The sequence below is a fragment of the Nomia melanderi genome, chromosome 14 (genome assembly GCF_051020985.1).
Source record: "Nomia melanderi isolate GNS246 chromosome 14, iyNomMela1, whole genome shotgun sequence".
Taxonomy (NCBI): domain Eukaryota; kingdom Metazoa; phylum Arthropoda; class Insecta; order Hymenoptera; family Halictidae; genus Nomia; species Nomia melanderi.
This window is the reverse complement of record NC_135012.1, coordinates 10,960,525-10,984,921: the sequence shown is the minus strand read 5'-3', so window position 1 is coordinate 10,984,921 and position 24,397 is coordinate 10,960,525. Positions and strand designations below refer to the sequence as shown.

The following is a 24,397-nucleotide window of genomic DNA, read 5'->3' as shown; positions in this document are numbered from 1 at the left end:
AATTTTATTACAACGTTCAACCACGCCAATCTATCATGGATTCTTCGTTACTAAACTTGAAGCAGCTCAGAAATAGTTTGATCCAGAAATGTTGTCTCTAATTACATCACCGTCGGACTGAATTAAAGTTGGACGATTTATAGACCTCATTTCGCAAGCCAATCTATTATTCGCTTGTCTACGAAAGAATGAAAAGAATAAACGTGGGTTAACTAACTCATTACTTATAAAGAGATAAAAATAACATTATTAAGCTATTGATTATTTCTTACCGGATTCAACAGATTTACTCTATTAAAAATGATTCACGTATTTTTGACACATTCTACTCATCTATGATAATTTGCAATATTTTTTACGTGGCATATTCTAATTCATCTATAACAATTCATAACATTTCAAAGTTTTAAAGAGTTGAATCAAATTATTCCCCTAAAAGTGTCCTTACTTTTTAATTCTGTATTCGACATTATATAGCGTTCTAATATTTTATTAAGTGAACAAATTTATATTTTATTAAAGAATCATTAATGTTATAAATAGTCAATCCTCTTACAGTCAGTAGAAGCCATTAAAAGTTCCTTTACATAGAAGATTTATCGAATCCTAACCCGTTCGCGGAATAAACGATCACATCGATTACATTACAAGCTGTTCGGACCTAAATTCGTACTTGAGCTCCGGCTATCAGCGAATGTCCAGAGATCTTCGAGGAACGCGAATGGATGGTAATCGACAAACCCGGACACACGGTTCACAAGATTGATTCAACGAATCCAAATCGAATTGAACAACGAGTCTCGAGCAGCTTTGAATCGCTACCGCGGCTCGACAATGGGAGAAATGGAAATGCCAAATCCGGCTGTTTGTCGATTACATGTACCTCCCCGTATCTATAATACAGGGTGATTTACTTCGACTGATAACCGAGAATAACTGTGTTGCTTGGATCGTTGGAAATGATAGCGAGGCACACTCTCGATTTGTCGCGGAACTCGATACGCGCAATTTCAATTTTGCCCGTTTTCCATATTTCTCTTCTCTCATCGGCGATCATCTCGTTTGTGTCCTTTAATGATACGTTTCATTGAATTTTATGTATTATATATTTCTTGAGAGCTCTAAGGAGAGCTCTAAACAGAGTTTTATATTCATTGTTTTATATTATTCTTTATTTCCCTTCAACTTTACACATACAATATCAAGCACAATTTTGAGACTCACATGAACAAGAATACGAATTTGACCTCGTCTAATTTTAAAACTTAAAATACCATAAATAACCAAATAATCCCTTATTTACCAAATAAAACTATTCATTTATATTATTCCAAACAAAAACATAAAAATTTGTATATATATAAACAATAAAATAAATAAATGAATAAATACATTTACATATCAATCTCCCAAAACAGTATCACCACGATTACCAATCACGCAGCAATAAAGTCTTAAATCAGCCGTGCTCCTGGCAGCGTTAATAAACGCATCGCGCCGCTTTCACGCTTGAGAATCGCTGAGCAATTACACAGTTACACCGATTATCGACAATTACATAGAATTTACACCCGCATACACGCACGCGAGGCAAGGCTCGCGTGTGTGCGTAGAGATATGCGTACGGTATAGCGTCGGAGCGTTATTACGATCGGCTGGTTTGACGTATGGTTTCGTATGTGAGATATCTTAGCCCTGGATCTGGACCAAGCCAGTGTTCCAACGGCAGTAATTAGAAGGCAGCCGGTGTGCCCGCGTGTGCATGTAGGCGAGCTGCTTTGTTCGCGACGTACCTGACTGGAAAGTGCAACCAGATGATATCCCTACGTTTGCCTAACTTCCGGGAACTTAAAGCGGCATCGAACGAAGATCGGAGGTACCCGGGCGAGCTCGGAATCGCGGCGCATCAAATATTCCCCGCGCGAGGCGAGCGTACAAATGGCGACACTGAAACGACGAATTTTGACGTGTTCGCTACCAGCGGTCGCTTCGGTGACGATCTTAGTTGTAATGTTTCAGATAATCCAACAAATGTTCTAAACGAAATATTGAAAAAAGTGAAGGTAAAACGAGTTGAGTTCCTAAATCTAATTGTATAGCTTATAACTTTAAATAATGATAGGATTAATTTAACTTGCTTTATGTAAAGTATAGGACTATGACTGTTACAAATGAAAAAAATGAAGGTAGAACGAGTTGAGTTCCTAAATCTAGTTGCTTAGCTTATAAATTTAAATAATGATATATAAAATGATAATGATTTAACATAGAAAATGTTAAAAATAGATTATTTTCAGTTTCTTCAGACATTCAATATAGTATTCGAGTGAAACTATTTACATTCAAGATCATTCCGAATATTCAATGCCTTTAAAATATTAACAATTGTGAAACAAAAAGTTCCAAACCAGTCGGTTTGACTGTTACGGTAGTTCTATTGTTAAAAGCATGGAAGGTTAGCAGCAAATTAATGTTTTAAAATAATCATAAAGTACTTTTCAATTTATTTAAAGCTATATTTCGAACATAAATGTTCCTCACGTCACAAATAACTCTTATAGAACTATTATTCGGCTCTTAAAACAGTTGTAGAGATCCAATGGAGAACCGAAAAATAACAGTCATAATACCACTTCAGAACCGATATTGTATCCGAAGAACCAGAATCAAAATCGACATAGAACCGATATATCGAATAACAGTAATAACTTACTTCGATTCTTCGTAACTGTTTTCAATCTCTTCTAAAATTTTCAAATTTCCCTGAGCGGCAGTACGTTCCGGGCTTACATCGACGCGAAGACAAACTTTGCACTATGAATTTCTGAACACTCCGTACATATATTATACATATATAGTGCGTGTCTGACACCATTCCGGCGTAAGTCTAACTTCATGGCATCGGTTCAATACGATCTATATGTTTGCGTCCGTCGTGCGCAGTTCCAGGTGGGTATATCCAGCCAGAGGATCTGGACCAGTGCACTGTCCCACCGTTAGTAATTAGTGGAGGCAGGTTAGTGCATTCCTGCGCACACGCACACGCGAAGTTAGGGTCGGAGGCGGTGTCTGCGCGCGTATCGGCGATCCCTGCCGCGATGAAATTCGCTCTCTCGCACGAAAAGCAACAAATGAACGTCCCGTCCGTCGGAATTATCGGCCGGGTCGGCGCAAAACGCGATAACGGTAATTCCGGTTAGAATCTAATTTAATTTGTTCGCGGTCTCATTTAATTGGTACTGATCAAAGAGTCTTTCGCGAAGGCCGACACGCCGGTCGCATATTTCGACGGTTATGGAATAGCTCTTCTGATAACGCGATGCGCATTGTAATGAGCGTGTCACGCACAGGTCAGCTGACATTCACTGCGCTAATAATAATATTGTCTTTGCGTCGGACATTGCGCGATCGAACGTGGAAACATGTATAAACGTATGGATTATGGTTGATATAATATCGAATGTGTTGGATCGAGTAAGATTGCACAATGAGTAACATGATTAGATCGAGTAATAAGATTGCAGACGAAAATCAAGATTGACGTTTTATTGACACTGGAACTACCGAGCATTTAATATGATTAATATGTAGTCCCTAAGAATTGTGATAATAGATTATTTTTAGTTTCTTCGGACATTCATTATAGTATTTAAATGAAACTATTTTCAAAATTATTTCGAGTATTTAATGCTTTTCAGATAATAATGATTGAAAAATAAGAAAACCGAAAGCAGTCAATTTGACTGGTATGGTAGTTCCACTGTTAAGCGAATTAATTGTGCGAATATAATATTTTAGACAATGAGACAACCTTCATTGGGTTTTGGTTTATTTGTAATTAAATTTATTTATAATTGAAAGTATTATGCAATGTAGGTGAATAAAAATCAGACTGACATATGAATAATTGAACGGTTTAAAAATTTGGTCTTTGAAAGTATTTTCTTTTACGTTGTATTCATTTATCATCAACGTTTTAAGTTTATGTTAAAAATAAAACAGATTAGAAATAGACAAAAAAATCACTCAAACATATAGGGTAAGGTTTGAATTGTTTAAAAATAGTTTTTCGGGGGCAACATAAATAGTTAACAATAGGTCTATTAAAACACGAACTTATGTATTCAATACCAATATAGAGACAAGATTATTAGGTTATTGAATAATGATTAAACGGAAAATATATCTTCGTATTTATTTACTTGTGTAAATCCCATTATAACAGTATTGAATTCAGAGCATTATTATGAGAGGAGCCCATTCATTTATTAGAGGATCGTGAGTTTCTCGAGAACATAAATGCAGCAAAAATGCGCTTACACGAACAAAGGATTCCCCGCATGTCTCTTAAACTGTTTAACGATTAATTAACCACGATGCAATTAACATTCACTGCAGGAGAGAGGTTTTTGTAGAACGCCGCTTAGTAACCCTTTACCATTATGTTCTTTTGTCGAAACTACTTTTTGCTGCCATTTTCGTCGGACTTTCGGGATGCTCGTGTACGTAACAATTCTGAATAAGATTTTTGTCGAAAATAAGATTGCACGTAGTCGAAATATTGCTGCATTTCAGGATAGTTTTTGCAGCGAGTTCCTTTAAATTCATTATAAAATGTACATTGTTTTTACGAGAGGAAATTTGAACAGTATAAATTTGAATGAAGAAGAAAGAATACATTCGTACAGTGGTTTAAAGTTTCCAATGTAAATTGGAGCGAAAGTTGTACAGTTTAATACCTAAATTAACGTGTACGATGTAAACTTTAGTAAAGAACAAAAAAATACACGATTAAGTCTCGAAGAGATTTCTTCGATAGAAGCAATTGAATATTTGTGATATGAATATACAATTTTATTGATTTCTCGCGTTCAATGAATATATTATTAACTAGAAATTAGAGGTTCATGTAAAATGTAGGATAATAGGGATGACTGGAAGTGAAGTAACCATTAATTTGTTATTAACTTTTTGAGTGCCAGACAAATTTAAGCAAAGACGCATGATTAAATCCTTCGAGAAATGCCAGACAATTTTATATATTTCACATTTCGGTCAATTTTGATATAAAGTTCATAAAATTTTTACACAATACTGAAAACACGTTAGACTTCCGTTATTACTAAAAATATGAAAAAAACTTTTTACAAGTACATAAAGAGGCTATATATCACTTCTTGGCGCTTCGAGGGTTACGTTCAAATTTCCAGTTCTATCCACAAATTTTTCGAAACATAAATACCAAGATGTTTGAAATGGAAAACGAATTTCTGTTCGCAGATAATGAACGTGTAAGGAATACGACGGAACTGCGAGGATATTTAAGAAAACTCAGTTCTATTCATAAAACATTCATTGACGGAACGACGTATTATCATTCATATTGAAAAACAACGATCTCGAGTATTCCTAGCCGAGGACGTCTCGTGAAAAGAACTCGCTATATCGAGTCACCGAATGTCTCGTCGAGTTTATTTCCATTAAATTATTTAACGAGTTTCCGCGGAGCGGAGTTGTCTAACGAAGGCCGAACGCCGAAGCCGTTCCGCGGAATTACCGAAGTCGTTATCATTCCGACGACTTCTTTATCCGGTAAAGAAATATCAAACTGCAGCGAGCCCTCGACGGAACGTTCCACTCCACCGTGAAGAATTATTACAATTTGAAACGCCGCGGACACTTGACGAACTCCTAGTATATCAGATTTGTAACATAATAGAGTGATTCGATTAAAGAGGAACCATTTAACCATTCGTTAGCTTGCGCTAGAACACCGGTAACCCAATAATCCCGAGACTTTTAAACTTCCCAGGTTTCCAGGGAACCTGGGTAGATGCATTAAGCAATTGTTTTACTATGTTTTGTTTCCTTAAACGTTTCATTTGTGTTTTCTTACTTTTCTGTCTTGAAAACAGAAATCGATGTAAGAACATTCTTTAAAACAAAAATAATTGGTTTCTTGAGAAATAGCAAAATATTTGGACGCTTGATTGAGAGAGAATATTCTCTTATAAGAACATCGTTTACACTGAAAAACTGTTTAACGATTATATGTATTAATTGATAGATGTATGTACAAGATAATATTGTGACTATTATAAATAAAAACTCAACGACAAGATGGTGCGAAAAGCAAGATTAGTGAAATTATTCTTAATACATAGATACCTAAACATTTTAAACAACAAAAATGCACACAGAGTATTTTTAAAATGTTCATTTATTGCGAACTCAGGTAACATTCAAAACAGCAAAGTTCTAGAACCGATAGTAAAATATAACAATCCAAATCCAAAAGTTGTTTTAACCACTACTTTATATAATCAGATTATATTTTTCCCAATCGCAGTGTGCACCAACGAATAATCAACAAGAAGTAAACTCAATTTCCAGCAAGCGAATGCAAACAAACGTCTGGACTCCAATTTCATAAGTATTTCAATAAATACGATGGTCCAACGAACTTAACATCTGAGAGAATAAAACATCGGTACATCCCCGGTCAGCTTAGTAAACTGATTTCCGGTGAACTCCGGCAGAACGCGTGAAACGGATGCTTTTGCCAGTCGAGATCAACTGGTGCACCGTTAAAACGTCGATCCACGGGAAAGATTAAACTGCCCTTATATCAACGCACCGCCGCAAAACCGACGCGATCCCGAGTTCCAACTGACAACGTTAGTTTCAGCTCCCGTGATTTTACGATAAACTAATTTGCGGGTATTAGGGTCTCGCTGCCGCCCCCGAACAAGAGCGAAACCCCTCGGCCGCCCCTCCCCGCCCCCGTTTCGGCCCATAAGCTCGATCGCGTCGCCGGAAGTTTAAATCTATTTACGACGCTTCTGATCGACGGCCGCCGACCACTGATAAGCGAACACGGGCGTCGGTTAATGTCGTCGAAAGCAAGCTGTAACGTGTTACGGACGAATCGGGAACGACATCTTCAACCAATTACCATACCAATATCCGTCATGGCGGCCGCGGGACTCGAAATTCAACCACGCCCGTGGACCGTAAATTTACAACCGGCTCGCGGACATCGATCCACGGCCGAATAATCGGGGGTGAAACGACGGGGCGTAATGAAACTGTGCTTAACCCTTCACTGACGACACCTGGTACCTGGTTGCCTTCAGTTTTTACGGATTTTTCTCTCTTTGCGTTCGGGATAATGTAAGGATGGATCAGGTTAGGCGATGAAGCACATTGTTCCTTAACGATGCTGATCGGTCACAGGTAAACTCGTGTTTGCACTTGCATTCGGCATGTCAACCTTGAAATGCAAGACAGTATGGAATATTGCGAAAGCAAAATATTCAAATTTATGTAAAAGATATACCCAAAGTTTCATTTCAATTCCTGTTTAGATGAAGTATATTGAAGTTTATTTAGATTGTTTCAATTTCATATTTAATTAGAAAATAATAATAACTGGTGACATGGGGTACCTTCAGCGTAAAATTGCATGTCAACAGTGTGTTAACTGTGGAATTTAGTTTGAAGAATCTCTCGTTTCGCTTGCGATGAAATGAAATTTAAGACGAATATGATGTGTAAGACGGAATAATTAAGACAGATATTCTTGAACTAACGCAAGTGTTTAATATTCTTGAACGTAAATTATGATTCTCGTGGGAAGCAGTTAATCGCTCGTTTGTACAGACGGTAGTAGTCTTTCTATTCTGCCCGCATGTCTGTCTAACACCGATACGCTTCCAAAACTTGAAGTTTCATCTTACTTGTTCACAGCAATTGACGTATCGCAAACCTGGCAGGCCATCAAACTTTAAGCCAGTTCCTCAAACAATGGAGTTATTACTCGGAAATTTAAATACGACGTTCTGGTTGTTTTTTCATTTTAATCAAATTCAACTGAACAAGGAAATTCGAAAGCACCCTAGAATGATTCGCTTCTAAAATCGAGACATTGATAGAATTATGCTATTTACATTTAAACGCTTGTTCTCCCTATTTCTGAAATATCGAAAAAACTGTTCGTATGCAGTTTGTGATATCAGTTCAATTAATATTAAATTCTTCTAAAATTTAAGTTACATGTAAATTAGCGTATTCATATAATTCTTGAAAAAACTGTAAAAATACTTATCTCATGAGTTATTCGTTTCACATAAGAACACAATTATTGGGAAGATAAATTCTATTTTTCATTACGGATTCATAAAGCCGAAAATATCTCTACTTACCAGTGCACTTATTACATTATTTTATTCATTAATAATATCATTTATAACTGTACTCAGTTTAAAGCGCAAAGTATGAAATAAAATTCTCTGAAAAAACGAAGCACACTGAATCGTTTTAAAACGCGACTCAACTATATATTTCTCATTTCGAACGTATTATTTTTTAATATTTAATCACATTTTTCACGAGTAAAACTCTCATTCGAGAATCGTTAATGGGTTCGGTTTTTACACGAGTTTAGAAATACCGCACGACAAAACGATCACGACGGCGGATCAATTGGTCGCGCGCGCATAAATCGCAATTTTTAAACGCAGACGGGGGGTTTCGGAAAATGTGAAAACGAGCGCCATTTTTCTACAATACTCGACCAACGTAAGCGGAAACCGATTGCGCGGAGCAGAAGTTCTCAAGCACTTCTCAACTTTCCTCGTAACACTCGATGATGTACCCGGCGCAACTTTCGGCCTACTAAAAATTGAGTTGTTGACGGAACTTCTCGACAGAATGATTTTCGAGATTCACGAAATTAAAATCATATTACGGCCGAGCCGGCGCCCATTACCAGGTGTGCGTCTAATGTACTTCAACTAATCTCCGAAAGTTCCCTTCAATTTTTTATCGACCGCCCCAGCTGGACCGCGAAATGTCGGCACTTTTTTTCACTGGATTCTTTTACGAATTAATGAGCAGCCGCTTCCAGGACTTTCCATCAGTTCTTAGTTGTTTCCAGTTTGCAGTTCGCGACCGACAAATCACAAAGTTTCTTATGAACGACCGAGAACCCTTTTGGTTCTATGGAACTTATCGGCGATCTAATTTCTTTGATTCGAAAATTTCTAACATCGGACGCGGAGTTTTAATTGGTGCCTTCTGAAAATATCACGATAGATCGAACCTTTTATATTAAAATGAAAAAGGAGTGAACTTAGGTATGAAAATTTTTCAAATACGAATTTGAAATCAGTAAAGTGATGAGTTAAAGTACTCATAATTTTACACGCACTATTATATTTAATTGTAAACGAAGTTTCTCGTATTTAAGAATAATCAAGAATATTTTCCTGATATTAGACAAACATATTTTAAACTTATGAATTCTCTTAATGAATTATTAATGTTATTCAAGCAACATAAACAACACGAAAATCCACCAATATCCTCTAACAAAAGCTGTGCTTTTAAAAATAGAAAAATATTTCATTTTCCTCTAATGCATTTTGGAGAATTCAATAAGCTTTGTTGGCGTGTTTCTTTCACGTTCTCTATTTGGTTTACTTTCAGCGAAGCAGATCTAGATTCAATTATCCTTTGTTATTTCCGTCTATACAGAGACGATAAATATATTTGATTTCCACAAAAGAGAAAAAAAGATTTTATAATACTACAAAGTAAAGTATTAAAGATGTTCACGTTTTTTATTGAAAGAGTCAAATCTATTGATCATGATTGACCAAGTTATGAAACACTTGATTCGTAATATATATCTAACCGTGTAAAAATTATTTAATATCACACGTTCGAGTCGCATAAGTGTCATTCGTTTATTAGTTTCCTGAAGTCGTTAACTAATTGCAATACAGATCAGAAAACGAATAATAAAAAAATTATATTTCAATAATACCAACTCCTATGATTAATACGTTGAATAATTCCACAAATCTTTCGAAAAGAACAAAACTGTTGTCCAAGTTTTGTATCTATCTCTTCTGAGTATAGAAATTCCGATATCATTCAATTTAGCTCCATTCACAATCACATTCCAATCGGCGGTAACAATTATTTATGCCCAGACATGTTTTTCGTATTTTCATAGCACGCAATTATCCGGACAATGAAAAAGCCATTGAAATGGAAAGATCCCAGTTATTTACGACGACGTATGGATATATCGGATCAGCTGCAGACACGAAAAAAATCATTAAAGTTTCATCGGAATTTCAGCGCGAGTTCACCGGGCTCTGTGTATTTATAGTTGCATGGCTCATGTACCTATCTCGCCGCAGATTTGATACGGACTGATCTAGTTTCCCATGAAAGAATGTCCGTGTGTAGCCGGCCATACGGTTTTCAATAGATGACAAATCTAGTTCCAACAGAATGGCTCCCTATCACCTATCAAAAGTTCGTCAGCTCGTTGAATCGCGGGGCACTCGGTTACAGAATCCATGGAATAGGACGTCGTATAAAAACTCACGTAAAGTTGTCGACGACATTGATTTCACAAGAAATCTTTCACATTTTTATTGGGTCACTCGAGAAATAATGAAGTATTTTATATTCCTTCTATTTTTAAAAATATAGATAAACGAAACTGTCTCGAATCTAAAATATATTCCTTCGTTATCTGCAAATTGTCTATACATTATAATTACTTTACAGAAATTTTATATTAATTCGTCTCGTTTATGCCTACGCGTGTAAGTCAATTATCGATAATTAACGTTGAGTTATACTGTGTTTTCTCTGTAAATTGTAAATTATAATCATTTTAACTCATACGTTTTAGGTAGTTCGTTGTCAATTAACTCGTTAATCCGTACTTAGTTATTTAACTCAAAGTGAAAACACTCGGAATTATTCATTAATATTCCCTGAGCATTTCATAATATTAATCGTGTTTCACTAAACTTTTACGAATATATACATTTATACAATTTTCGACTATGACTATGATAGTTATGTTACAATTATAAATAAATAGTAACATAATGAACAGTAATACATAATAGTAAATACATAGCAACACATAATAAATAGTAACCAGTAGTAACTACCATTTGATTGATTTTGCTAATTATGCATGTTAGAGAGAAACCATGTTGCAGGTGCACCCTGTCAAACAGGAGATACAGTATATAGAATACTGGTTACATGGAGCCATTAGTAATTCCATACTAATTACGTTTGACTTCGTATATTTTTCAATTAATTATTGTGAAAATTGCTAAAACTTGCAAAGTCCATTACCCAGAAATATTGTTCATTTTATTGCAATGTATAAATAATTAACTATACAAACTTTACTTCTTTTGAATTAATTGATTCTCACGATTAAAACACGAATGTTTCGATTATTTCTGTTAGATCCTTCTTTTCTAATTAATAAACGTATTCTATGAGTATAAAATAAAATTTGGAACCTACATTTTACAATGGAATAAGTCGGTATTAAGAATTAATGTTATTTCATTATTAATAATTACTGAAATCTTTGTGCTTAAATATTAAACAAATTGAGAATTTTATATGCGTTTCCATGTTCATAGAATTTTGAAAATTAATGTATAGCTGTTACTTTTTTCAGTTGAAATGACTGCTTTCGGTTTCTTCGTTTCGCAATTATTGATATCTTCAAAGCATCGAATATTCAAAATGATCATGAAAATAAATAATTTCACTTCAATGCTGCAACGAACATTCGAAGAAACCGAAAATAATCTACTATCACAATTTTCGTATGGGCGACACATCAATCATATTAAATGCTCTATAGTTCCAGTGTCAATTCCGAAGATTCGACAAAAATCCACGTAACGCTCACGCAAATGCGGCCATCGAATCCTCCATAAAAGTCCCCGAAACTTTTTCTTCGCCGAGGATCGGCCATTATATACCACTTATCCTCCTCCGGGGCAGACCGTTACGTGTTTGAGCCATTACGTTCTAATTGCTTATTACAAACCCGACGAAGGGAAATTCCCCGTTCGGTATAATCAATTCCGAAGCGGAGAAAATGGAAGGGATTTGGCGAAACGGGCGGAACCCGGGGTTTTTCTCGGCGAATTACGAAATCCAAGATCCAATTTCGGGGAAAGGGAAGCCGAATGAAATGTTCACGGTAGAATTTGCTCGACGTAATCCGAGAAAATGATCTTTTCACGCTCAGCGACGCTTCCTCCGCGTCGCGTCGCGTCGCGTCGCATCGGTGGTCGGTCCGAGCGCGCGAGACTCCCTGCGATCTCTTTGAGGAAGACGCGCCGCTTTCTGTGCGTGTTCAAGCTGCGAGTTCTCGACTATGTCATTAACACCGTGTCACGAACACGCTTTTGTCGCTCGCTCCGATACGTACGCCGGTTAATAAAGCCCTGAAAAGGCGCCCCGTCGTTTCGCGCGCCGAAAAGTTGCTTCCGCGTGCAACAAGATGGAAAATTGCATTCCGCCGGACCACGTTCGTGCCTGCGGCCCGCTGCTGCGAGCTACTTTTCGCGGGACTTCAATTGTCTGTTCTTTCAATTTGACGTTATTTAATCACTTCTGTTTACGTGCCTCGTTATGCTGGAACTCTTCTTGCGACTCGGCCCGCTCTTATTTTTCTGTTCTCTGTTCCTTGACACGTCGAATGCCGCACGGTTTCGTAGAGAAAAGTACACAACATGGAAAAATATAATGTTAACACTGAAACTACTGGACAGGTAAATTGACTTATCTCAGAATTTTTATTTTATAAGTGTTTCAATTACGATTAAACGATATTGACAAATAATTATTCAAAAATTTTATTTTGCAATTTTATAATTCACGAGCAAAGAGAATGTTCATAATTTTTTGAATTTCCGGATTCGATACCTTTCCTTGTAAATTAAACCAATATACGATTAACGGAGGAATAATAGCATATTATTAGTAATATATATTAGCACTAACAATATGAAATATTACTAAGTATACTAATATATATTATTAGTACAAAGGAAAAATGTATACTTAAGAAGTTCATGTCAAGTATATTTAAAGTATATTTAAATTTATGTCAAAAAGGGGATAAAGAGAAACACTACTAAATTAATTTTCTAATCACTGTAGAACTCGAAAGGTCAATTAAGAAACAGTAAAATATTCTTTCGACATCCTCGTTTAAAATAGTATTAAACCAACAACAGAAAGTTCTTGATTAAATTCTGTCGAGCGTCTAAATATACACATTAGCGCGGACAATCCCTGAATCAGCGTCATCGTTTAATTAGCGCCGATACCTGCGATACGACTCGATTCGTGTTCGTAGATCCGCGAGGCGGATCTGTAGGCTCCGGTCTAACGCCGACAGCGAAACGTGCCTCTAATTGAGCCGGCGAACGCGTTTTAATCCCGGCGATTAATTCGTCGCGCGAAACACGTCGCGGTGACTAGCGCGCGCGGCGTTATCCGAGGAACAAACCGAGCGTCGTCGACTGCTCAAATATCATTGCGGCCGTAAAGGCTAGTCCAAATTGAGAAACGATTGTCCGCCGACACGCGTTCGCGAACACAGTCGGCAGATGAGAGACGAAACGCTAGTCTTGAAACAGTACATAAACTTTTGGCTCTCATTATGTCTTCTGCTAGAACGGGAAACGATTTGATAACTGTGGAAAAAAGGTGACAAAAAATTTGGCAGTTATCTTAAAGCTCTCCTTGAACTGTTATTTTAGCTAACAATTTCCGATCTAAGGGGTCCTTTTCAAAGCACACGCTGATTTTCGTGGAACTTATGTGAGATAGTTCTTAAGAAAATATTTGACATTTTTTTTTATCGGCAACATCCACTTTCAAGGGATAAAAACACATTAAAGTTGTAGAATAAAAGTATATTTGTTACAATATTCCAGAAACTACGAAGTCTATAAAATAAATCTAAATTATTTGTTTCGAGACGAATTTAAAGAGAGTTTGTCTTCTACATCCCCTGGTTTCAAAGATATTGTAGAAAAATATACAACCCTGATCTTCGAGGAGTGTTTCCATCCCTTCAAAGTAGATGCTGGCCGATGAGAAAAGTTGTCAAATATTTTCCTGAAAATTATGCTTGACATAAGTTTCATTAAAATCGACGTGTGGTTGAAAAAGTTCCCTTGTAAGCTAATGACGCTTCGTGGTTCACCCTATGTAGTCCATGGATCAACCATAAACAGCGACAGCAACCTCGTTCCGAGACATGACTAGAGACGCTAATTTCACGTGGACGCGTGACATTGTTTATAGATAGTCTACATGCATCGGCCGACGACGGCGTCGTTCAACTGTCGGTAGACAATGTACTTATACAGTCTACAGATAAAGTCTGTCAGTCTGCGGTAGCCTTAATCCGCGCGGGGATTCCGAGCGTGTCCTTGGAGCGAATGGAAACCGACGAGCGGGGACCGCGTGTATCGCTGATACAGCGATGATTTCGCCGCGCGAATGAGGAAAAAGATAGGGGATGATCCGTCACTCGGCGCCCGGCCTCCTTTCTTTCCTTTCTCTCGCGTCTAACGAGAAGTCCGCGTGCCTCGGCATCGGCCCTAATTCGGAACGAGCCGTCGTCGTCCGCGGGATGCGACTTTTCGGGGGATGAACGTTGGCCGACTCGCGGGGCCGCTCGCCAGCCATCAACCTTGACAGTGACGCATGCTCATTGATTTCATTAACCGAAGCGCAGACCGATCGATGAGCGGTTGTTATTCCGAATTGAGTGCTCATCCGCCGCGGTGATGCCGATTTATTCGAATGGCTCGAATCATTTGTACGGAGGAACGGGATAAGCATGGTGTTAGCAGAAATTGAATTCGCTGGGTAATGAAGAGTGGAATTCGTTATTTTGGGAGTTAAAGTGTAGCGAGGATCGGCGTGGGTAAATATCAATTGGTTCGGAGTAAGAGGTAACAAATGTAAAGTTGTGTAAACGAGCTTTGATTATTGTTAAGCTTAAACCGTTGAGCGTGGAATTTCGTTTGAAAAATCTTTTATCGTGCGCGCTGTAAAATCAAATAATGAAGTGTATACTCTAAATGCAGGCCAAATGCACTTATAATATTGTGTATTCTAACGGAAAACTAAAGCGAAACGAAGAACAATTTCCTGTTTGTCTAAAGAAATAAATAATCCATCGTTGAAAAGGTTAGCACCATTTAGAGTTTTCAGATTCTGTACCTACATAGTCATTTCGTAAGACTGTAAAAAAGATAACTTCCTTGAAATATTTTAACAATGCCAATTTTTCAGTTCTTTATAAATGTTTACTGAATGTCTTGTGAAAATCATCTTTGGTAAATTTTTTAAACCAATGTTGACTTATTGATCTTCACAACGTCCCCGTATACATCACAAATGTTCGTTGCTGTGGTGGCTGCATTGAATACTGAAAACGAAACAACATGCAACGCCCTATATATTCTTCAGTAGGTTGATAGTCCGCCATTTTCTTTCAGAATAATTTCTTTCATTATTCAGCTAAAATATATAAATTCACATTCAAACTTCGCGAAACATAAAAACCCTATCCCCATTAATAAATACATTTAAGTCGGATTAAGTTAACTTCACCTATCTAAAATAAATTGTCGACTTATAACTACCCACAATATCATCACAGCAAAACTATCAAAACGGAGTGTCGCTAACAGGCACAAACAATTCCATCAGCGATCACACTTCGACCAAACACCTCCCAGCAACAGCGAAATACACTTCAAATAGCAAGCCGCACTCTCCCGGTTCACTGTTTTCATAAACAATTTTCCGTGGCAAGTCTCCGGTCTGAAAATGGATGCAGGCTGCCGCATCTCTCGCCATCCCTCGCCGCATCCTTCCTTATTTTCCTAAGTGCATCAAAACACTCCGCCGCCACCGTCCTCCATTTTCCAGTTCCCAGCGAAGTAGCTATCGAACGAAATATCGTTTCCCGATCCCGAAAACTCATTTCGACTTTCCACACCTGGTTGCTCCCATGGTGCACGCTGGTCAGGGCTGAACGTTAGGGAAAGTAATTGTTACGTACGTACGGACTTAGAATTATGTTTCTTAAGTTTCTTAATATTGGCTTTCGTTGTATATCATCCTTTTGAACGGTACACCAGTATAGTGGCTCAATTCCGTCTCTATTGTCAATAGCTGTGCACATTACAATCTGTAGTCGTACAATAGAAAATTCTGTCAGTGTCAAATCGCAGACCATGTCAAACGCCGTACAAAGGTATAGATACATTGTCGTAACCTGCGTAGAATTTTTGTTTCGCGAGTGGAATCTTATTCCTGGCGAAAGAATATTTCCGTTTGATTCGGTTTAATTTATTTACGTTACTCACAGCTAATGCGACGTTCAGATGCTCGATCTGAGCGGAGCTGGGTCGAACGGAGCGTTTAAATCTGTTTACTTAGCGGGACGAGTCGACTCTACTTTTTTAAGGGATTTCCGGTTCTCGCGTCTTAACGGTAACGTTCGGACGGCAAGGAAGCGAGCGGATGAAACTCGGCGCAGCGGAAGACAGTGTCCGTGCGGGAAAGGAGCTGCGAAGGAGGGCCCGTAGGAGTGGACGATGCCGGTCGCGCGACCTCCTTGTTTCTTAGAGCGACGGTAGACACCTACTCGTTAACCCCCGGAGACTGGAAAAACGTAACAAAGGGATAGCGGATGAGAACGAGCACGCTGGAAAAGTCTCCGGTGTGTAATTACTGGCTGAATTCTTATTACTCGACGAACACGAGCACTCCCCACAGGCCTGTCCCCGCATTTATCTTTCTTCCTCCCCGCCGGAACTCCCACCCGTTATGCCCTTTACGATCCGTTGCTTTCGAACCGCGGCTCCCCGGAACCGCAGGTGCAGCTTGATTACCAGCTATTTCGACCAAGAAGCGTCGCCCCTATTTTCGTGACGAGAATTGGGGCTAACGCCGCGAGAGGATGAGATTTTGCATGATGAGACCGCGGGCACCGGAGGTTCTCTCGTTTTAAGGAACGGTTCGGGTCCGGTTTAATTCGATGCGAGAGGCGAATGGTTCCATTGGGAGAGGTACGCTCCTGTAAGGAAAAGTGAATTGGAGCTGGATAAAGTATTTTACAGATTCGAGAGAATTAACTGTGTTAGTTAATTATTGATTGCGTTCGAGCGAAATTGTGGGTTACTGTATGTGTGATCTGTATGAGATATACTATGCAACAATATGAAATATGAAATGTTCTATATAATAATATGAAGAAATAAGGAGGAATATGAATACAAGATGAAAATAAATTTAGAAAATAATAGCTTTTCAAGTCTTCTTTTTTTAAACAATCGTGTTTCAGTATAAAATATACTATATAATAGTATGAAGAAATAAGTTTAACGAATGAGGAATATGGATACAAGATGAAAATAAATTTAGAGAATAATAGCTTTTCATTTAAGTCTTCTTTTTTTAAACAATCGTGTTTCAGTATGCCCTGCTGAAGGTTAACTGTGTAGATACATTTCATAAATTTTGAAACTGGATACTTTTAACGATAGGCTTCAAAACAACAATTTTTATTCTAAAATTTTAACTTTATTTTCTTCAGTGATTACATACTAAATATATAATCAGAATTTAGTTGAATAAGCCAAGTGCGCGTGTGCATTTTCAACCTTAATTTATTTGAGAACAATATAAGAAAGCCACGTGAACATTGCTGACAATTAATTAATTACTGTAGAATGCGTTCTGACACATACTTAAAGAATTGCGCTCTTATTAGTCAACGCCAGCAGTTCCGAATAGACGTGTCAGGACATTTCCTATTTTCCGAATGGTAAGACAGGGACATGCTGTGGCTTAATTACTCCAAGATTCGAGTGTCTGTAGGAATCTGACAATGGAAGGTGACTACGCGATCTGAGCATCTGTAAACGACCAGTGTGCGAACACGGAAAGCAATTGTAATGAAAAGTTTTCTAAAAAGTCACGTAAATTATGAAATTAAATTTTCTCTGCTAATTAAAGTGTTCTGAATAGATATTGTTACTTTTCGTACTAAATAAGAAGTGAATGAAAGTTATATTATTAATGTTTGCGAAAGAATTGATTACATTGAATATTCATAATAACATAATCAGTTAGGAAATCTAAAAGTATTGAATAAATGAAGTACTGCGACACGTTTTTGAAATTTATCTGTTAATTTTGATATTTATAAATTTATGTGTACATCATTCTAATTTTTATATTAAAATTAGCGAAAGTTTAATAATAAAACACTTAAAAGATTAAGCTTGATCTTATCTAAAGTGTCTTAAAATCTCTAATTACACTCATAATGAGTTTGAAAATCTCATCACAAAGTCACATTTCTTGCATTAATTTAAATATAGCAAAGTTGTAATTAGTTAATAATATACGACCTATATTTATTCAGCCTATATCGTCTGGTAAATAACATTACATAAAACTCTAGATAAAAATGAATATATTAATGAATAAATTTTAATCCGTACTCCGTGAAAATAAATGCAACTCTACATTTCAGAAATTCTTTGCTCCCCGTTCCATTCCTATTTCCTTTGTATCCATTTATTTTATTAAATTATAATATCTGCACTCGCGCAGAGCACGTTGTATCGATGCTTATCGCAGCAGAATATCGGCGATATTACTTCTATTCGTTTTTAATTATTCCTCCATGGGTATTTATGTTCGAAAAATCAGCCTGTCAACAGGTTAATGAACAAAAAATTCAATTGATTCTCATGCAATATTCATTAGCACTGCGACATATTCCATTTACGTATTAATTTAATGATTAAATTCGACGTGATTTACCAGTTCCGCACAGTCAATCCGGATCGATCCATTTATTCGCTAATGTAATAGCTGCGATTGTTTCAGTTCGTTTTTTCATTTCGCGTTAATGGTCAGACATAAATACGTACTATTGTAGGCACACCAGCGGAGCAATTTCGTTTCTACAAAATTCTATTATATCGGTGCGCCCAGCGAGACACAATATCGCATCCGAATTTCGAAACAGTCGCGAGTGGCGTCCTCTTTCGTCATAGACCAGCAGAACGCCTACCAATTAAACGTATGGCCGTTATTCTATCCCACGGCCGTTTAATTAGAATGCAAATGGCGGCGCAAAAATCTCAACTGCCGCAGCCAGATTTGCGATATGCAAATATCCGTATTTCCACGGCGCGGACGGTCTCGAGACCATCGCCCGTTTCCTCCATTTTGTCGGCGCGTCGAACTCTTTCCAATCGGCGGAAAACAGAAGCCCCGTTTCACACATTTGTTGCAAACTTATCTGATTAAGCAAATATCGAGTACCAAAACTTTTTTTATTGTTTACCAATGGTTACAGACAAATCAAAGTGTTAATTAACTGACTGTGGAATTTGAAAATCAAATAATGAAGTGTATACTGTTCTAACGCAGACCAAATGCACTCAACGAAGAAGAATTACATGTTTATTTGAAGAAATAAATAATTTATCGTTGAAAGAATTAGTATCATTATGATGTTAAGATAATATTATAAAAGGAATAAAGTGAAGTTACTTTGTAATGTTTAAAATATTTAGAATCTTAACTCTTATAATGTCTCTTACGTAGAAAATTCTTTACTTTATCTCTAGTCGTTATGAAAATTAATTAATTCTCCGAAATTGTGGGATGATAATAAAGTTTGTGTATAATGGTGGGAGTATAAACTGCATTATTGGCCTTATTATTCAATATTGATTGATAAAGTCTTCAAATAAACAAAATACCTTGCGACTAAATATTATAGACAAAAGTATCTTGTAACTGAACAGTCAACTCAACTAACTCGCCATCATCCGCGCGACCGATCAGTTAAACACACTGACAATAAATCTGTTAAAATCGCAGCCTCCGGCGGTCTCAGGTCTGGAAAATCTGCGGTGGTCGGAATTTAATTTTACAAACGCATGTCCAGGTGATATTACACGACTTTCGTATTGCGCGACATTTCACGGTGTATAAAACTGCTATCACCTGCATTTAAATATTCAGAAACTGCAACGCACGTTCCGCGCACGGTCCGGTTTGCACCGTCCGCCGCGCCGGTGCATGCATCCTACCGGTCGCATTTAGTTTTTCTCCATCGTTTTTGTTCTTTTTCCTTTTGCCCCATTTTTTTGCTCTTCTGTTTTTGGCGCGCCAGTTGCCAAGGCAATACAATATACCTTCGAGCGTCAATCCTGCAACGTGAAAAGAGACACTTGGCCTCGGATGAATTTAATCTCCTCGTTTATGTCACTGTCCTTTTTTTAGCGAGATACATTGGCCGTGCAATGGCCCGCCGAAAATATTCAGTCTCGCGTTGTACACTTATGCATCGTTGTTCAGGAGTTCGAGATTACTTTCAATAATGGGGGGTTTTTTGAAAGACGAAGATAGAAAATAATCAAAGCAACTAACACTTAACGAGTGTAATAGTTTACTCCAAAAATTATTGCAGTATAAGGTTACGCACATTAATAATGTTAATAACATTAATAATAAATTATCATGTTCCATAGAAGCTGTCGAGTGAGCCACATTCTTGTTGAATTAAAACTTTTTGTATTACGCTTTGTTTTCCTAGATATTTGTAACTATTTCATAAATAATGTCATTCTATTTAATTAAAATTGTAAATTTACATCATACCTTCGGATAAGAGAAAAATCAAAGTGTACACCATATTTTCGGACGGAGAAAGTATTATGTATAATTTTATTTCACTATATTTTTTCGCATAAGTTTCGTATTATTCAAACGTGTCTTTAATTATTCGAGATTATCCTAATACTGAATATTTAATTCAATTTTTAAACTGTCATCGAATTTAACGGAAATGATAGAATTTTTTTGGAAACTCTAAATCAATCTGTGTCTATATTCAGCGATTTTATCAAAAAATGAGAGCATTGTAACTGCAGCACGTCGGATTTATTCTTCTGTGAAATCTAAAGCTTTCGGTCATCGATTTTGTTCTTGGTGAATTATTGAAACTTCAATCACACGCAAAATTCTCGTGCATTCTAGTAATACGTGACGTATGTATTGTACAACGCAGAAATTATTTTCTTCGGTGCAAATGTGTACGTATTTACGTGGACATACCTTTCAACTATACTTTAAAATGAACATGAGTTTTTACAAATATATACTTCGTAAATCTAACATATATTTAATATTTTATATCTATTTCAACAAAATTTTAATTTTATTTCTAACAATATAAGGAACTTCAGTTAATCGAACGTTAAATATTTTGCAATGCACAACATCGTCCATTGAACAGTCACGTAAATATTTATATATATCATCCAACAGTAGCCTCTAACGAGCGACGTGCTCGCATTTCAAATGTAAATACGGCATAACTTTTTATCAGCCGGGAATATTGTGTCCCGTACATTTCACGCTTAATTCTTCTCATTTTCTCACCTCTCCGCCTTCCATCTTTCTGTTTTTAACGGAACGCGGACAACCGGAATTATTGAACTGTGAAAGCTCAATTTTAAAATAGATATGAATATTCAAAGAATGAAGAGTTAATATCATCGTACAGTTTTTAAGCTCTTACAGTTTCTCCCGTATATATCTATTAATACACCGCAAAAACATTCTGCATGTTATTTCTGAAATATATCCCGCTAAATCCGTTAACCGAAGAAACTGTGTGTTCCTCAAATTTAAATTATGCTAAGAGGGGCTTTCGTAAATATGAAAATTCATTCATTTAGATACAGGTATAATTTAATGAAATTATAATTAAGTAAAGAAATTTGTAATAATTATTACATATTCGTTTTTATGATAGCATTTTATTGTTCACCAGATGATCATATATTCCTTAAAATTATCATATTTCCGCAAGAATTTTTGTCACAAAATTCCTATTATGTTAATGATAATCTGTTGTTACACAAAATTTCGGTCTCATTGTTTTACGATCTACGCGAATCAGCTGCTAGTTGTTATCAATTAAACTTGTTAAAATAATTAGCTCTAACTGTAACTCTAATTAATAAAATTCTCTCATGGAAGATGTCATTCCTGAGATAGTCGACTTAAAAAGTTTGTCCAACGCATTAATATTTATAAGAAGTAAATTTTCAAACACGATTGTTTAACAGAAACAGTACAGCACGAAAGAATGTTATTCTACATTTTCCATTTACAATTCGTTCTTCGCATAGATTAATTAATTCTTAGTTTGACTACGATTTCAGAAACACTCTGTGTATCCATACACGCACTGCCAGTCAAAAGTTTGGTGCCAATACATCGGTTAAAACAGAGACTTCCATTTTATGTAAACAACTTTTATTGAAGCATTTTCGTGTATGTTTTGGTTATTTTATTCGATATATTTAGAAGATATACAATTTTCCATTTGTGACGTTACATAGTTGCAAGTTCCAAACTTTTGACCGACAATGTGGATGAGTGACGTGAACGCAACACATGAAAATGGAAGACTGAAACCATAAAGGTATTAAATATCGAATTTCAAAAAGTTGAGTTACAATTCGAGTTCGAATTAAAAAGAGTGCATTGTACCTTTCCCGCGTTGTATTAAACAAATCTACGTATTTGTCAGTTTGCTTCCATTCGTAAACATTTCCGCGTTTGTCCGAGAATCGCAGACATGTTTGTTTATCTTTCAATAAATCGACCAGCGTAATGCGGAAACACGCAAACAACGCGAAGAACGTAATAGTTATTGAAATCAACCGTTGTCGATCGAAACGCTTTACTATACGAAAGTGTAACAAATATAATTTTTATTCCTATTTATCATGCTCTCTGTAGTTTGAGCTACATTTTCCGCTTAATTATATTAACTTTCTGTATTCCACTATACTCTCCGCGTGGACATTGCATGGATAATAAAATTGAATAAAAGGTTAATTTATTATAATGGAAAATGGATTGAAGTTATATTCTCAGTATTATTAAAATAAAACAATTACTTTCAATATATACACTACTTTATCTGAAATGAAAAATTCCTCGATATTTAATAAATGGATAATCTTCGAAGAGGATTGAAAGTTTTATCAGCGTTTTCTTTACATTTTGACAGTACTTCATTGTTTTACAAGTGAACTATATATATTAGTGAGTAAGAATCATCGCTTGAATTACAAACAATTAATGGGAAGTAAGAATACTTAGTAACGGAAGTATCTAAATAATATTATAACCTAAGACCTTTTAGATTAGTTAGATGTAAGATTTTTCTCTATTTACAGAAATAAACAAAATTTAATTCCTTTTTCTGCAATCTAATTTAATTTAATCACCTAAATTCTAAAATTGGTTTCCTAAAATTTCTTTGATCCAGAACCAATCTGTATTTTTCTATGAACAATACATTTCTTAACCAGGTAATTGCGTTTGACGAGTATACACGTCATCTTAAAGCTTGAAATCATACTAATTCTTTACTTTTTCAGATAAACGCGTAATTCTTCTTTCCTTTGCTCCGGTTTTCCATTAAAAAACACTGTACTTTCGTCCTGCGTTCAATGAGTACACACTTCATTTTATTTTATTGCACACAAAACGAGAGATATTACAAACTAAATTCTACAGTTAACAGGTTACAAATTTTTCATTACTCGAAACAAGTACAATTAATTATATTATCCATCTTTTCTTTAAAAGAACAAGTAACATCACACGAAGCACCCACAATTCCCATGGCAGGCTACGCGTTAAAGATTGTTTCGAAAGACGCGGCGAGCTGTAGCCGGCCGCATTCCGCCATTTCCTCCTTTCCGCATTCCTATTCCGCGGCTGTCGTTCCTGCCCCTTTGATTGCTCATGTATGATCATACTTTCGCCCCTTTGCATGAACCGGGCCACGTCACGGGATCGCGGAAAAGGGAATACACGAAAGGGCGGCATCGGGCAAAGAAAAATGTGAAGATAGCGCGGGCTCCGACCGACCGACCGACCGACCGGGCTTCCGCGGGATGCAAGATTTCGCAGAAAGGAACGCCGGTGGAGGGAAGGGAAAAAAAGGAAGAGCAGGGATACGTGCTCCTTATGCTGAAATCACTGCGGAACTTGTGCGTCACGGGACTTTCAAACGTCTGAAACACAATTTCCCCCGCAAAAAGTATTAAGACTTTGAAACTGTATTTTCGGTGCCAGAAAGTAAACTTTTTATCCCCCCTTCCCCGTCTGCCCCTTTCTCGAGTTAACATTCAGTCGTTCTAGTTTGTAGCCGGTGATCGTGTGTTCTGCGATCTACATGCATAATATATAATTCGTTTACGGAAATCGTTCGTCTATGAGTTACACGTTTCAATTTTACTCCTTTTTAATCAAGTTTGCGCGCATAGCTTATGAACCATTGCGTTTTTCAATCTGGGAAGAATATTTCAGGAGGTACTTCTCGCGGAGTTTAATATTCATTTGAATTTATGTTTAATAAGTGATACAACCTAGTAAATTGAGAGAAGCATTTTAATAG

General features: G+C 36.7%; 1 protein-coding gene across 3 annotated transcripts in view; it reads right to left on the bottom strand.

The window, feature by feature from the left end:
• nAChRa7 (nicotinic acetylcholine receptor alpha7 subunit) overlaps positions 1-24,397 on the bottom strand; it is a 295,344-nt gene that overhangs the window by 133,823 nt on the left and 137,124 nt on the right. The window lies entirely within an intron of this gene.